The following is a 16,169-nucleotide window of genomic DNA, read 5'->3' as shown; positions in this document are numbered from 1 at the left end:
GGGCTATTTTTGAACGACCAGTTATAAATCTGGCTATTTTTGAATTTCTACTTTTGGTGGAATGCTTTGTGGAGGCCCATATAGAGGGTGGTTATGGTAAGAAAAGAGATCTTTACACAAATAGCCGGATGGATCTATTATTTATTTTTCCTAGTTGAGTATTCACACATGCACAGACACACACACATACATACATACATATATATATATATATATATTAGTTTTAGGGTACGCGCGTTGCGCGTGTATCCTATATCATTATATACAAAACTTTAAGATTAAACATTATGAAATATTCTTTATAAACTAATTAAAAAAATTACAGATAAAAGTACAAGTGCCTAAAAAAATAAAGAAATGTTGTCCTACGACAGTCATTTGATGCCTTATTATTGGATCCAAAGAAACTAAATTACAATGAATTTTAATTTGCTAGATAAAATCTTTAGGTTTTTACTACTTAACATAATGTGCTTTTGAAATTATGAGTAAATAGACAAAGAAACTTTATACAAGGTAAACTTATATATAGTTCAAATAGACAAAGAAAATTTTATTATTAAAATAAAGACTCCTAATCCACAAATAAGTTCAAAAGGCTCATTTTCACCTAATATATTTTATAAAAAATTAGTCCTAATAAGTTAGTACCGAAACTTTTCTAACTTTCCTACGTCAAAACTTTATTAACTAAAGAAAAATTAAAACTGCAGAATTTTATTAACTAAAAAAATCTCCTTAAAAACCTTAAAGAAGAAATTTGGTACTCCTAAATATAAATGGAGTTGAATGAAAAACTTTCCTAGTTTATAAATATTAGGAAAATAATTAATGACTATTCTAGATAGTAGGAAATTAATTAAATGACTATTTCTAAATATTAGGGAAATAACAAACTTTCCTAGTTTAAAAATATTAGGAGAATAATTAAATGACCATTCTTAAATAGTAGGAGATTAATTAAATGACTATTTGTAAATATTAAGAAAATAATAAAATTACTATTTCGTATAGTGTGAACTTAATTTTTAAAGGGTAAAAAAGGCGAATGATATTTTGCTAAAGGCCTTCGTGCTTTTATTATTACTAGTTTTTATGTACGTGCGTTGCACGTAGGTCTTCAGTCGACTGCAATAATTTTCTAATGTTGAAATCAATATAGTACAAAAAATATCTGGATTTAGCTACGAAGTTCATCACGGATCCGTCACTACCAGAATTTTTTAATATTCTTTGATTAATTTGTTGTTAAATAGGATTAACAATAGATTTTACAGTTTAGCTACATAATTTGTTCGTCGCTAATATCAGTTTTTAGGTAATATTATTACATTAATTTAATACTTAAATAAAAGAATAGATATCATTTGAACTAACAAAAATGATAATTTAGTTTAGTTAGTTAGATTTCACATTTGTCACTTTGGTTGTTCCGTCATGATCAGAACTTTATTCTCTACATAATTATCGTTTCTGAAAGTGCAACATAAGGTTGTCCGTATGAAAAAACATGTTGTCGTAGTATGTCCAACACTTAGGATTATTTGAACATGTAATTTATTCATTATCATTGCATCAAATAAGCGTAAATATTTTGAGATAAAATTAAAAGGATTAGTGAAAGAATAAAAGGAGCAAAAGGAACGTCTCAAGGTAAGCATTAACCAAATATTCAATATATAATAAGAGGTTTCGGTCGTTAATTAGAGTCTTGTAACCTTAGTTTATGAGCAATATACAAATGAAAAGTTTTCAAAAAATTCATAAAAATATTATATGCTCATAAAATCTATATTTAGGACAAAATCTTCATCTAACTCCAACTAATGCATTATCGAGAATCTTTAAAGAAGCAACATAACACAACAAATATACTTCACATACTCATCCAGCTAAATATTATCACATTATTCACAAAATAAAAAAAATTAAAAGCAATGCTTTTCTTCTATTAACTTGTTTATGTGTTGTCTTTCCGTTTATGTATTGTCTTTTGAAAAATAATCATTTTTTCTAGAGTTCTGCAAGTAAAATTTACACAAAACAACATATAGTCGGGAGTCATACATATTTAGGTTCACATACGCCCAATATATATGTACAAAAATTTGTACAAACCTAGCTACCAAATCTACTTCCAAACAGACACGAGAAGCACGAAAAATATTGCCAACATATAGTCAATAACCACAATCTAATTTTGAACTTGCTATACAGTAGATAACATTAATTCATAAAATTGGAACCAAATTTTTCGAAGAAACTATATTTTGTTATTTATAAAATTGATGTACATAGTTACCTCAAGTAGAAAAGAAATCATGTTCAAAATAATCATAACGAACTTCAAAAAAGTATTTTTTTTGTGTCATAAGTACTAAATTATATATATGAGAATCATTGAATCACCATATATATAACAATTATTTTTTTAAAACATTAGTGATACAAATTTAGAAATACTTACTTTCTTATTGTTGAATAAAGAAGAGGTACTTTGCGCAAAAGCTTCTTGTTTTGGGTTCAAGACTTTGCTGTGCTCTTTTTGGCCGAATGGATATATTCTTTAGATTCAGAAGTAGTGTTGTTGCACCAGAAGCTAAAGTTTATATGGAGATTCTATTCTACGTTATGTTATAGCTTTAAAAAAGTTCTACTATGATCAGTTGGTTTCAAATTCCTATAGGTAAGGCACTAAATAAACTGCAGATTTTATCCAACATTCTGTTTTCTTTTTGAACTCCTATATTTTAGGCATTAAATGTTACCATATTACCCAACGTTTTATTTTTCTTTCAAAGAAATAAATTTATTTTGAAGGGTATAAAAGTCATCTAATATTTCAAGGATATTTTTGTTGTTTAACATTTAGCGTAAAATTCGTTCTAGATAGTAGAAAATTAATTAAATGACTATTTTTAAATATTAGGAAAATAACAAACTTTCCTAGTTTAAAAATATTAGGAGAATAATTAAAGGACCATTCCTAAAAAGTAGGATATTAATTAAATGACTATTTGTAAATATTAAGAAAATAATAAAATTACTATTTCGTCTAGTGTGAACTTAATTTTTAAAGGGTAAAAAAGGCGAACTATATTTTGCTAAGGGCCTTCGTGCTTTTAATATTATATATATATATATATATATATATATATATATATATATTGATTATATTTATATGATTATACATTACCCGGATATTTTTTAACGCATGCTCCTCTCTCAAATATCATATATTTTAATATTATATTTCTTAAAAATTTCTTAAGTGTACATGTGCGCACCCAAGCTCAAAGTGTCACGACCCATTTTCATAATAGGTCATGATGGTGCCCAACACCATTGCCGGGCAAGCCAACGCGGAAAAATACCAAATAAGCTCTCATTTTACTTTTACCAACATACTTGCAATAATTCCTTAAGTTAAGATTAGAACGAGTGATAATCAGTAATGTACCAAAAATAATTTTATAATCCCCAAAAGAATAATCTACTAATGTGTGTGCCAAGACCTAGTGTCACAAGTTGAGGGCAACTAATAGAATATACAAAATAATCAATCTATCCTTGTGATGACCTAAAATGTCATCTTTAAATTAAATAATTATCTCGGTAATTTAAGATCTTGAAAAGTAGTATCAATAATTTCTCGACTTACATGCGTAGTTCGTATAATTTTCCGGAAGGTTTTTATGTGAAGAAAATGGATTAAATTGTGAACTAGAGCTTTAAAACTCAACTGAGTTGACTTCGGTCAACATTTTGAGCAAATGAACCCAAATAAAAGTTTTGACCATTCCGGTAGTTCCGTATCGTGATTTCGGACTTGGTTATATGCCCGAAATCGAATTTGGAGGTCCCTAGATCAAATTATCGCCATTTAACGGAATCTAGAAATCTAAGGCTAAAGATTTCTTAAGTTTGATCGGAGATTTGACTTTTTGATATCGGGGTCGAAATCCAGTTCTGAAATTTTTTATAGCTTCGTTATGTCATTTATGACTTGTGTGCAAAATTTGAAGTTAATCGGATTTGATTTGATAGGTTTTTGCATCTATTACTAATTTTGGCATTTGATTAGTGATTTTAGTTGAGAAAATCTTGAAAACCCTCTTGGTTTAATTTGAAGATTTGAGAGTCGAGTTGATGCCGGATTTTAGTAAACTTGGTATGGTTGGACTCGTGGTTGGATGAGGTTTCATATTCCGTAATTTTTTTCGGGTTTCGAGATGTGGGCCCCACGGGCGAATTTTTAGTGCAATTTCGGATTTTTAATGGAAAATGTAGAATTTCATATGGAATTAATTCCTATAATTTTTATTGACTGAATCGAATTGTTTATGACTAGGTTTGAGAATTTCGGGCACGAATTCGCGAGGCAAAGGTTTGTTGGAATTTTGAATTGGTTGCAAAGCGAGGTAAGTGTTTGGTCTCACCTTAGCTTGAGGGATTGGGAGTTGTGTCCTATTTGTTATATGTTATTTGTTGAGTATGACGTATAGGCATGGTGGCGAGTATCTATACGTTGGTGTCAAGCATGCCCGTGAGTCTTATACTTTGATTAATGTGACTCCGTTTCGTATTGTATATGCTCTATATGATAATTTCTATTGAGGTATATGACTTGTGGAAGTATTATTATTAATTGAACATGGTAGAGCGTTGGCTCAAGTTGAGAATTTAATTGTTGAACATGGTAGAGCATTGGCTCAAGTTGAGAATTGAATTGTTGAACATTGTAGAGCATTGGCTTAAGTTGAGAATTTAATTGTTGAACATTGTAGAGCATTGGCTCAAGTTGAGAATAGAATTGTTGAACATTATAGAGCATTGGCTCAAGTTGTGAATTGAGTTGTGAAGTAAACGTGAAAGAAGAAAGGAGAGAGAGAATCATGATATTTTCTCCCTTGCCGGGATGTTATTGTTTTCCTTGCCGGGATTTGATTGTTGTACTATTGTTCCCTTGTCGGGATTTTATTGTGATATTTTTGATTTCCCTTGCCCAAATTGCTTTGTGATTGTTGCTTGGGTGAGGAAGAGCGATAAAGCACGAAGGGTGATGCCGTGCACATTTATATTATTCATATGGTGAGGAAAGAGTGTTAAAGCACGAAGGGTGATGCCGTGTCGCACGATGTACAATTCCGTGCCGATTATATTGATTTTATGGTGTGGATGAGAGTAAAAGCACGAAGGGTGATGCCGTGCAGTTTATATTGATTCTTATGGCGAGGACGAGAGTAAAAGCACGAAGGGTGATGCCGTGCATTTGTCCTTGATTTTCTCTGATTCTTGCTGATAATTGAGTTATGTTGTCATTTACGTTTATTTACTGATTTTCTGTTGTTACTTGATTTTATTTCGAGGTTATAGATTCCCTTACCCTATTTGCCTTGTGATTGTTGTTTGGGTGAGGAAGAGCGTAAAGCACGAATGGTGATGTCGTGCATTGTTTTGGTGAGGAAGAACGTTAAAGCACGAAGGGTGATGTCGTGTATTGTCTTGGTGAGGAAGAGCGCTAAAGCACGAAGGGTGATGTCGTGTATTGTTTTGGTGAGAGAGAGTAAAAGCACGAAGGGTGATGCCGTGCACTTTCTACTGTTGTGTTTATTTGTTGTTATCAATTCAAGTGTTTAAACTGTTTGAATTCCTTTATTGTTGTGATCCTTTGTGTTAGAACCTACAGTGTTTGCAATATCTCACCGCATTTATACATATATATACATTTCAATACTTCAAACTTCAATAATTGTTACACCCTTAATTCAATTAGTTCCTCAACTATATCCCCTTAAACCGTTTGAGGTTGTACTTTACTTAAAAAGGAATTTCTACTATATTTTGGTTTATTGATTTCTCGTATTAGAGGTAATGATTCATTCGATATTGTACTTTAATGGAAAAAGGGTATTTTCTTTATCGAATGATTTCTATAAATAATTTCATCTTTTCTTGTTGATTTCCTAATTGGGTTGGAAGTTGTACTCTACTTTATATCAAGTAAATGAGGCTCTTTGAACATTCTTAATTGTATTGGGTTATGGACCCTATGAATTGAGTAACATGAGAAGGTTGTTGCGAAATGTGAAACAAAAACATGTGGGCACAAGGTGCTGGGAAAAATATGATAATTTTTATTAATGACAGATTATGATATAGGCACGAGGTGCCGGGGAAAATATTATGGTTTTATTTAATAGCACGTGAGTTGTCTGTGCGGTTGTGATATAAATATGGGCACGAGATATCGTGAAAATGTAAAAGTGGGCTGAGACCTGTCACACCTCCTTTTTCCGCGCCCGGGGGGCGCAGAGGGAGTTTTTTCCAATTAAAGGACAATCGAAACGGGATTCATTTGTTTATTTCAGAGTCGCCACTTGGGAGATTTAGGGTGTCCCAAGTCACCAATTTTAATCCCGAATCGAGGAAAATAATGACTCTATATTACAGTCTGCGTACCAGAAATCTAGATAAGGAATTCTGTTAACCCGGGAGAAGGTGTTAGGCATTCCCGAGTTCCGTGGTTCTAGCACGGTCGCTCAACTGTTATATTTGGCTTATTTATCTGATTTTTAATACACTATGAACTTATGTGCAAATTTATCTTTTAACCGCTTTATTATTATTGTTTTTACAAGAATGTGAACATCGCTTAAAATATATCTTTGGACTGTGTCACATGAAATGCACCCACAATCCGAAACATATTTTATTTGATGTTTTAGGATTTGGATTTGGGTCGCATGAAATGCACACCCGAGTTTAAGAAAATTAGATTATTAAAGGTGCGCCTAAAGAGACTATAGCGTTATTATTTTGCGGAGGCCGTGAAATTCGCTAAACAACCCTCCTGAATTCTAAGTAATTTTAAACAAGTATTTACTGAGGGCCCCGCAATCTGTATTTTTATTCGGCGAGGCTCATCTCATTCTTATTTTTTTTAAGAATTTGCAACGTCATGGAAATGCATCTCGGGCCGCGCCACAATCAATGCGCCCGTGACTAGAGACATATTTCGACTCCGTTGAGATTTGGATTTGGGTCACATAAATGTGCACCCGAGTTTAGGGAGATAACATTATTAAAGGCGCGCCTAAAGCAACTAGCGCATTATTATTTTTGGGTAGGGCCGTGAAACTTGCTAAACGGCCCGTCCCGGAATCTAAGTATTCGATATATGCATTTAGAGGGCCCCACGGCTTGTGCATTTTTTCTTTTTATTTTTTTTTTTATTTTTTTTTTATTTTTTGCAAGGCTCGTCTCATTTTTACTATTTAAGGGCAAACTTAAAACAACTACGATTTCCTACTAGTGAAGCCATCCAAGATTAAACGAACAAAACGATTCTAACAGGTAATAATATTCATGGTAAAAATGAAAAAAATAGAATAACCTCGTTCGTATGCTCATATTTACTTTAAGCATGCAGTAACTAAACATAAAAATACCATTCTTAACACAACAACAAAAATTGCATCGTTGACATTTATAAATATAGAATATTTTCATTTATTGCCTTGAACAATAATATGCAAAATGAATGAAATGAAGCAAAGGACGAAGAACACCAACCTTCGAACCTCGACAATCCTAGAACGACAAACAGTGCTTTCTACGGAACTCGAACCGGACTTCACCGAACAAGGAACAACAACGAAAACCCCGGAACAAACTCGACGAACCGGACCTCGACTCAACTTTGGACTTTGGACTGGAACTCGACTCAGCTTTTTGGGCTTTGGACTGGAACTCGACCTCGACTCGACCTCACTGACGGCTTGTTTGGTCGACGACTGTGGAGCTCGCAACGGCAACAATGGCGGATTCAAGGAGGAGGAAGGAGATGGTTATGGCGGTGTTTGGACAGTGTCCAGGAGCTGGTCGTTGCTATATTTTTCCGGCGCGACCTCTGTGTATTTGAAGCAGCAGTTGGAGAGGTCGTTTGGGCAGTTGGCGACGGGGGGTGGTTGGGCGACGCAGTTTGGGCAGTGGTCGACGACGGAGTGTTTGGTGGGGGTGACGACGCTGAGGAGGTTGGTGGCGACGTGAGGAGGTGGTGGTCGACGCGGGTCATGGCGTTTGGACAGTGGTAGGCGATGGAGGAGTTGGGTGGTCGTTCATGGAGGCGGGCTGGTTGGGTTTGACGGAGGATCGACGATGGAGTGTTTGGCGGGGTGACGACGGGAGGGGTGGTCGTGGTCAGTAGGGTCGTTTGTTGAGTTTTTTTTTTTCAGCAAGGGGTTTGGCCATCCGAGCTAAGGCCAACAGCTTCTTCTTCTTTTATGAAGAAGAAGCGTCAACAGTACTTGTTTTCTTTTTCTTTTTTTTTTCTTTTTTTTTTTAAATTCCAAAATTCCCAAAAATCCCCCCCCTTGTCAAATGTGTAGTCCGTGTATTTGGCATGGTTTGCCATGAAAAATGAGCCCACGCGTGGTGGGGTTCAAGGCATATGTCCCCCACGCGTGGTGGGGTTCCCCATGTGTCCTGGACACTGTTTATTATGGGCTAGGTCCGAAAATTAGGCCTAAAACCGGGTAGTTTAAACCCGAATATTATTCTTTTGCCCGGACCCGAGAAATAGGAACACGTTGCTTAACTAGTCCTATGTAAGCAAAAATAACTACCAAAAATAAGACTAGTATTCAACAAAACTATATATTTTTTAAAATATTTTTTTAAAGATTTAAAATAGCTACAAAATATTAATGAAACTATTTTTTTTGTAATTTTCGTTTTTCTTAAATATTAAGATAAAATATGAAGTAATATTTTTTGTATTTTTCAAAGTTAAAATGATTATAGAATATTAATAAAACTATTTTTTTGTAATTTTCGTTTTTAATAAAGAAAAAAAATAAAAAGTAATATTTTTTTGTATTTTTCCAAAATTAAAACGACTACAAAACATTAATAGAATTATATTTTTTTGTAATTTTTGAATTTATATAAAGTACAAAAATAAAGTGCAATTTTGTATTTTTCAAGTTGATGAGAGATACATAAACTAAAATTTATATATATACCTTTTTTTGTAATTTTTCTTTTTGCAACGAAATAAAGGAAAAATAGTTAAAATAGCTATACTAGACCCAATTTCACATATTCACACTAAAAATGTGAAAATTCTCGGGGAGGGTCAAAAATCACGTGCTTACAGCTGCCCCTCTTTGACTGGAAACACGAAGAGTTTTCCGACAAAGAACGACTAGCCGTGTTTTTGACCCGACCATTACTTGGACGGACTACACTTCAGGAAAGGGAGGGAATGTGACCGAGCCCTGGTATCTGAGCTGCCTACATATCCTTGGTTATACAGGAATCAGGCCACGTGTAGTTCGGAAATGAGAGAGACAGTGAAGTGTACCGAGGTGAAGAGCCGATCGAGGTGCCGTTCCGTTGAGGTTCCGGTCCGCGGTCCTGTCGTTACAACAAAAATGAAAACTGAAAAAGACTAACTAAGCCTATCAGCTACTAGTTACAAGGATTCCTATCTCTTAAGTCTTCTGAAACTTGGTCTTGAGTCTTGAATGGTGCTTCATACAGACTTTGGATTTGAATCTTGATACTTGCTAGTTGTAGGCGCTAGTTCTTGAGCAGATCACATCTGTTCTCCACTTCCGTGCTTCGGATTCATTCATTTTTCTCTTTTTCTTTTTCTTCTTTTTTTCTTTTTGTTTTTTTGTGACTAGCTTTTGTTGACCCTCTCAGACTGTTGACTCGCATCCTTGGGGCGAGATTCTTGTTGCTTCTATCTTGGATTGAGTGCTGGGGATTTTTGTTGTAATCCTTCTGCTCTCCAGTGGGTCACTGCTTGATTTTGAAAAATGTTTTCTCCGTTCTACAGGCGGGTCCCTGACAATCAAAGCAAACAAAACAAACAAAATTTCCTAACCCAGTTTGTGCTGGGAAGGTTTGTGAGTCGTTAGCAAAATTGTAACTCACTTACACTACTGATGCAATGATGAGAGTGAACTAAAGACTAGGCTAGGATGTGCATCTCCTATGAGTAAAACCAAAACTCTTGCTAGCAAATGTGTCTGCTAAAATAAAACCTCAATGACTCAAACTAGAAAGTGTGTCTTCTATGGTTGAATCGGAATGAGCTAAACTAGGAAGTGCATCTCCTAAGGGTGAAAACTCTAGTGACTAGAACTAGGAAGTGTGTCTCCTATGAACCTGAAAGACCTTGATTAGGAAGTGCGTCTCCTACGGGTAAACTTCAAATGAATCTGGACTAGGAATGGTGTCTCCTATGGTAGAACTTAAAAATGAATCAAACTAGGAAGTGCATCTCCTAGGGGTGAAATCTTTTTAGGAAGTGCGTCTCCTATTGGTGAAACTGAACTTAGGAAGTGCGTCTCCTACTGGTGAAACTTATCTTAGGAAGTGCGTCTCCTACTGGTAAAACTTGCTTAGGAAGTGCGTCTCCTATGGTGAAACTGAACTTTAGGAAGTGCGCCTCCTATGGTGAAACTGACTTAGGAAGTGCGTCTCCTATGGGTGAAATGAACTTAGGAAGTGCGTCTCCTATTGGTGAAACTTGCTTTTAGGAAGTGCGTCTCCTATGGTGAAACTTGAACATAGGAAGTGCGTCTCCTATTGGTGAAACTTGCTTTAGGAAGTGCGTCTCCTATGGTGAAAATAACTTAGGAAGTGCGTCTCCTATTGATGAAACTTGCTTAGGAAGTGCGTCTCCTATTGGTGAAACTTGCTTTAGGAAGTGCGTCTCCTATGGTGAAACTTGAACATAGGAAGTGCGTCTCCTATTGGTGAAACTTGCTTTAGGAAGTGCGTCTCCTATGGTGAAAATAACTTAGGAAGTGCGTCTCCTATTGATGAAACTTGCTTAGGAAGTGCGTCTCCTATTGGTGAAACTTGAACTTAGGAAGTGCGTCTCCTATTGATGAAACTTGCTTAGGAAGTGCGTCTCCTACTGGTGAAACTGAAACTTAGGAAGTGCGTCTCCTATTGGTGAAACTGAAACTAGGAAGTGCGTCTCCTATTGGTGAAATAAACTTAGGAAGTGCGTCTCCTATTGGTGAAACTTGTTTAGGAAGTGCGTCTCCTATTGGTGAAACTTGCTTAGGAAGTGCGTCTCCTATTGGTGAAACTTGCTTAGGAAGTGCGTCTCCTACTGGTGAAACTTATCTTAGGAAGTGCGTCTCCTACTGATAAAACTTGCTTAGGAAGTGCGTCTCCTACTGGTGAAACTGAAACTTAGGAAGTGCGTCTCCTATTGGTGAAACTGAAACTAGGAAGTGCGTCTCCTATTGGTGAAATAAACTTAGGAAGTGCGTCTCCTATTGGTGAAACTTGTTTAGGAAGTGCGTCTCCTATTGGTGAAACTTGCTTAGGAAGTGCGTCTCCTATTGGTGAATTAAACTTAGGAAGTGCGTCTCCTATCGGTGAAATTAACTTAGGAAGTGCGTCTCCTATTGGTGAATGGATTTAGGAAGTGCGTCTCCTATTGGTAGAACTGAATTTAGGAAGTGCGTCTCCTATGGTAAAACTGAACTTAGGAGGAAATGCATCTCCTATGGGTAAAAACGTGGAATGTATGCCTCTGTTATCTGGGCGGGCTCCCGATTTCAACACTTGAAAAGTAAAGACTGAATTTATGCCTCTCATTATACAGATGGGCGCCTGGCTTCAACACTTAAAAGTAAAGACTGAATGTATTCCTCTCATTATACAGGTGGGCGCCTGGTTTCAACACTTAAAAGTAAAGACTGAATTTATGCCTCTCATTATACAGGTGGGCGCCTGGTTTCAACACTTAAAAGTAAAGACTGAATGTATTCCTCTCATTATACAGGTGGGCGCCTGGTAAAACCTGAAATAAAAAGACTGAAACCAACAGATCCTATTTGAGGGCGGATGAACCCAACAGATCCTATTTGAGGGCGGATGAACCCGACATATCCTATTTGAGGGCGGATGAACCCAACATATCCTATTTGAGGGCGGATGAACCCGACATATCCTATTTGAGGGCGGATGAACCCGACAGATCCTATTTGAGGGCGGATGAACCCGACAGATCCTATTTGAGGGCGGATGAACCCGACAGATCCTATTTGAGGGCGGATGAACCCGACATATCCTATTTGAGGGCGGATGAACCCGACATATCCTATTTGAGGGCGGATGAACCCGACAGATCCTATTTGAGGGCGGATGAACCCGACAGATCCTATTTGAGGGCGGATGAACCCGACAGATCCTATTTGAGGGCGGATGAACCCGACATATCCTATTTGAGGGCGGATGAACCCGACAGATCCTATTTGAGGGCGGATGAACCCGACAGATCCTATTTGAGGGCGGATGAACCCGACAGATCCTATTTGAGGGCGGATGAACCCGACATATCCTATTTGAGGGCGGATGAACCCGACATATCCTATTTGAGGGCGGATGAACCCGACAGATCCTATTTGAGGGCGGATGAACCCGACAGATCCTATTTGAGGGCGGATGAACCCGACAGATCCTATTTGAGGGCGGATGAACCCGACATATCCTATTTGAGGGCGGATGAACCCGACAGATCCTATTTGAGGGCGGATGAACCCGACATATCCTATTTGAGGGCGGACGAACCCGACATATCCTATTTGAGGGCGGACGAACCCAACATATCCTATTTGAGGGCGGATGAACCCGAAATATCCTTAAGACTTGAAAATGTCTTACCTCGAATACTTGCTGGGGATTGGGATGAATTTTCCTTTTCTACCTTCCCCATTTTTATTATTATTCTTTTTTTTTTTTTTCTATTCCCTTTTTTATTTTTGTTTTGTTTTTGCATAGCTTCTCCCTTCAAAGAATACCTCCCTTGATTACTTACCTGTTGGGGGGTAAAATGTTATCAGCTGGGGGTACCTGACTTCCAGAAAATTTTCTAAATGGAAGGAAAATTTTCTGCCCCAGTTTGATAATATCCCTTGTGGCATGCGTTTCTGCCTCAATGCCATTTCCCTTACCTGTTCCAAATCAAACAAAATTGTTAGTTTAAAACATGGTGGTTGGTTGTGATACTCCCAATGGGATGGCTTTTCCTTTTTTCCTTCCTTGCTTTGCGTTGCACAACTTGTTGGGGATGATATTATGTGCTAGGGATAATCCCTTCCTGCTGGGGGATATCCCTCTTCTTTTGTGGCATAGCTTGGAAACTGGCATTTTCCCCGACCTTTTAGTCTAGCATTGATTTCGCCAAATCATGCTCACTGCTCTCCTTGCTTTGAGGTTTATAACCTTGGTTTTGGCAAGGATATCCCTCTTGACGCTTGTCAATCCTTTTGTCAATTCCCTTTGCTGGGGATATGTTTCTTGACACTGGCCTCGCGTTTGCTCCCTACTGACTATACCACTTGGATGTACAAGTCAGATCTCATTTTGGAAAGCTGATGGCCTATTTGAAGTCATTTCATACCTGTTCTGACCAGACATACTCTATTGGGGATTTTTCTATGAAAGGAAAAAGATGAAAGGGAACAGGATAAAAAGACAAAGGAAGAAACATGACTCTTTAACAAAAGAAACTATAAATAAAAAACCCTATCAAATGCAGATACCGACTCTAATGGCCATGACATGCGTATGTGGCCTATCCTTTACCGCCAATCATCTTTCAAGATCCTCAATTGGCGATTCCCCATCTGATTCCCAATCTTATTCGACTTGCAGTGCCCGAAGGGTTTTCACTATCAAGCCTCTCTCATTTTGGTTTTCTCTCAGCTTTCATCGCCTTATGGTGCCTGTGAAGGTTTTCACCGATAAGACTCTCTCATTTGTATCATTTTCCAGCTGGGGATTTGGAGTGTCGTCGGCATGACTCTTTCTGCTGGAGATTAGAGTCCTTTCTGTTGGGGAAACAGAATGTTATGTTCGCCGGTAAGAATCTTATTTGTCTGACTTGGCATCTTTTGAAGACTGGTCAGAAGGTCTTTCTTTGGACCGTAATGTGGGTTTTGGATAGGGCTAGAAAGAAAGGGTATAAAAGGCTCAAAAAATGCATTAATTTTGGGTTATTAATTACAACCTTCGGAATTAGATTTATTTACAACAAACGCAACTTTTGCCCCAGTTTCTTGCTTGGGGATATTTTAATTGATTTTTTTTCATTTTTCAACTATGACCGAGCCGTGAAGCGCCTACGTATCCTCTTTGAGGAATCAGGTCAAACGTAGTTCCCATTCCTCTTTTTCATCTGACTTTTTTTTCTTTTTTTCTTTTTATCAATTTTCTTTTCTTTTCTCTTTTCATTTCTCCTTTCTTTTTGTCGTTTTTTCTTTCTCTCTTTTTTCTTTTATTCTTCTTTTTCCATTTTGTTGTTTTCTTTTCTTTCTTTTCTCTTATCCGCCATGCTTGCGTATTTTATTCGTTGCTACTAATTCCGAACGAGGGGTATGAAAGAAAAATAAATAAGGCTCAAAGGGGGTAACGAAGGATAAAGTGTTTGGGTAGCAGAATAAAATGCCTTCGTCATTCCAATCTTTAAAACATGCCAAGTGCAAACAACACAATTTAAGCTTGTAGTCCCTTCTGATGGTGCTAGACTTGACAATTATATTCAACATCTGTTTGTTCATTTGTCACTTCTAAAGCACCGTTGGGCGACACTCTCATTCTCATTATTATGAACGACCCTCATGCCAATTTAGGCGAATCTTTCTTTAACGGTTTTCTTTGTGTCTAACTTGCCCCAGTTCCATATGACTCGGGCTCCAAATAATCTCAAACCGTCCTTATTTCTTTAAATGGTTTGATCGCCTTTCTGGGGTTTTGTGATTAACTTTAAAGACTAGGCCCAAACTGTGTGCGCATGTCATGTCCCTAGAATCGATATTGAACAAAAAATGATAAAAGGACTAAACAAAAAGATGACTGGAAATAACAAAAGACCGACTTTGTATTAGACTACCGGCGAAATGGTTTGAATAATAAAACAAACAAAACAACCAGAATAAAATCCTAACACAAACTGGACAAAATCTAAACAAACTGCTATGACAAAAATGGAAAGATAAGAAGGTTTGACACATGACAAAATCCCAATTACAACCTTAATAATCCGAACAACAGAAATGACCACAAAATAAGCCACCGCAAGCTTCTCTCTTGCTGACCAAGGAACGAAGCGTCCTCCCACTTTATCAAAACTGGCATCTTAGCCACTGAGCTTTGCATCAATACTGCCGAGACCATTACCAGCTTCAACCTCATCAACCTCCGTCGGCAAATTCTCGAGGAGGTTCGAGTGCTCCATGTCACTGTTATTAATCGCAACCCGCCCTTCTCGGATCATTTTCTCTACTTCCCTTCTCCAGCTATGACAGCTCTCAATGTTGTGCCCTACGACATTGGAGTGGTAGGCGCATCGTGCTGCCGGATCAAAGCTCCTTGCAAGCGGATTTATAGTACATGCGGGGAGTGGCTCAATCGAACCAGCATGCCTTAGCCTTTCAAACAGACTGGCATAAGATACCCCGATGGGGGTGAGAGCCTCTCCTCGTTTCAGCAACCTCTTCATTCTTGCATGTTGACAGGGCCGGAAACCTGACCCAAGTGGCTTTTGGTAGGCTTGTGTCGGTGGGTAGGCATTTTGTGGAGCCGGGTGCCTGGAAAGTGAAGTATGGCGGGGAAAGAATTGGTGTTGGGGAGTGGAGAAGCATTGAGGAGTGATGGAGCTACTCGGGTAGCTGGGAAAACTGTCATAAGCGGGTCGGGATGGTGAGTATGGGGGATCTTCCGCTATGGTGTTGGGTGCTTCGGAAGCGACAGAGTTCAAGAAGCTTGGCGGTGGAGGGGGTGGTGCTTTTCCTGTTATCCATGCCTGATACATGTCTGCCACATGTTGTCTCAGCATTTTCACTTCTTCTACCAACCCGTTGTTCCGTTCGACCAATTGTTGTCGGTCATCAGTACCGACCCACTCGGTTCTGCGGTTCTGAGCCATTGTCCTTTGATTTTGCTTTGCAAGGAGGAGTTACCACAACCAACCACTCTCTATATATGGACACATCAAAGGGAAGTCATCACGTTAGTGTTAGGGCATTGGAAAGACAATCATATATCAGAGATACAATGTACCTAAGCAGTTAGACAATTGTGCCCCCTGAAAATCTTCCACACTCTCTTTTATTTATTTATTATTATATTTT

Source organism: Nicotiana tabacum, chromosome 11 (genome assembly GCF_000715075.1).
Source record: "Nicotiana tabacum cultivar K326 chromosome 11, ASM71507v2, whole genome shotgun sequence".
Taxonomy (NCBI): domain Eukaryota; kingdom Viridiplantae; phylum Streptophyta; class Magnoliopsida; order Solanales; family Solanaceae; genus Nicotiana; species Nicotiana tabacum.
The sequence above is the reverse complement of the archived record's forward strand: the minus strand, read 5'-3'. Positions refer to the sequence as shown.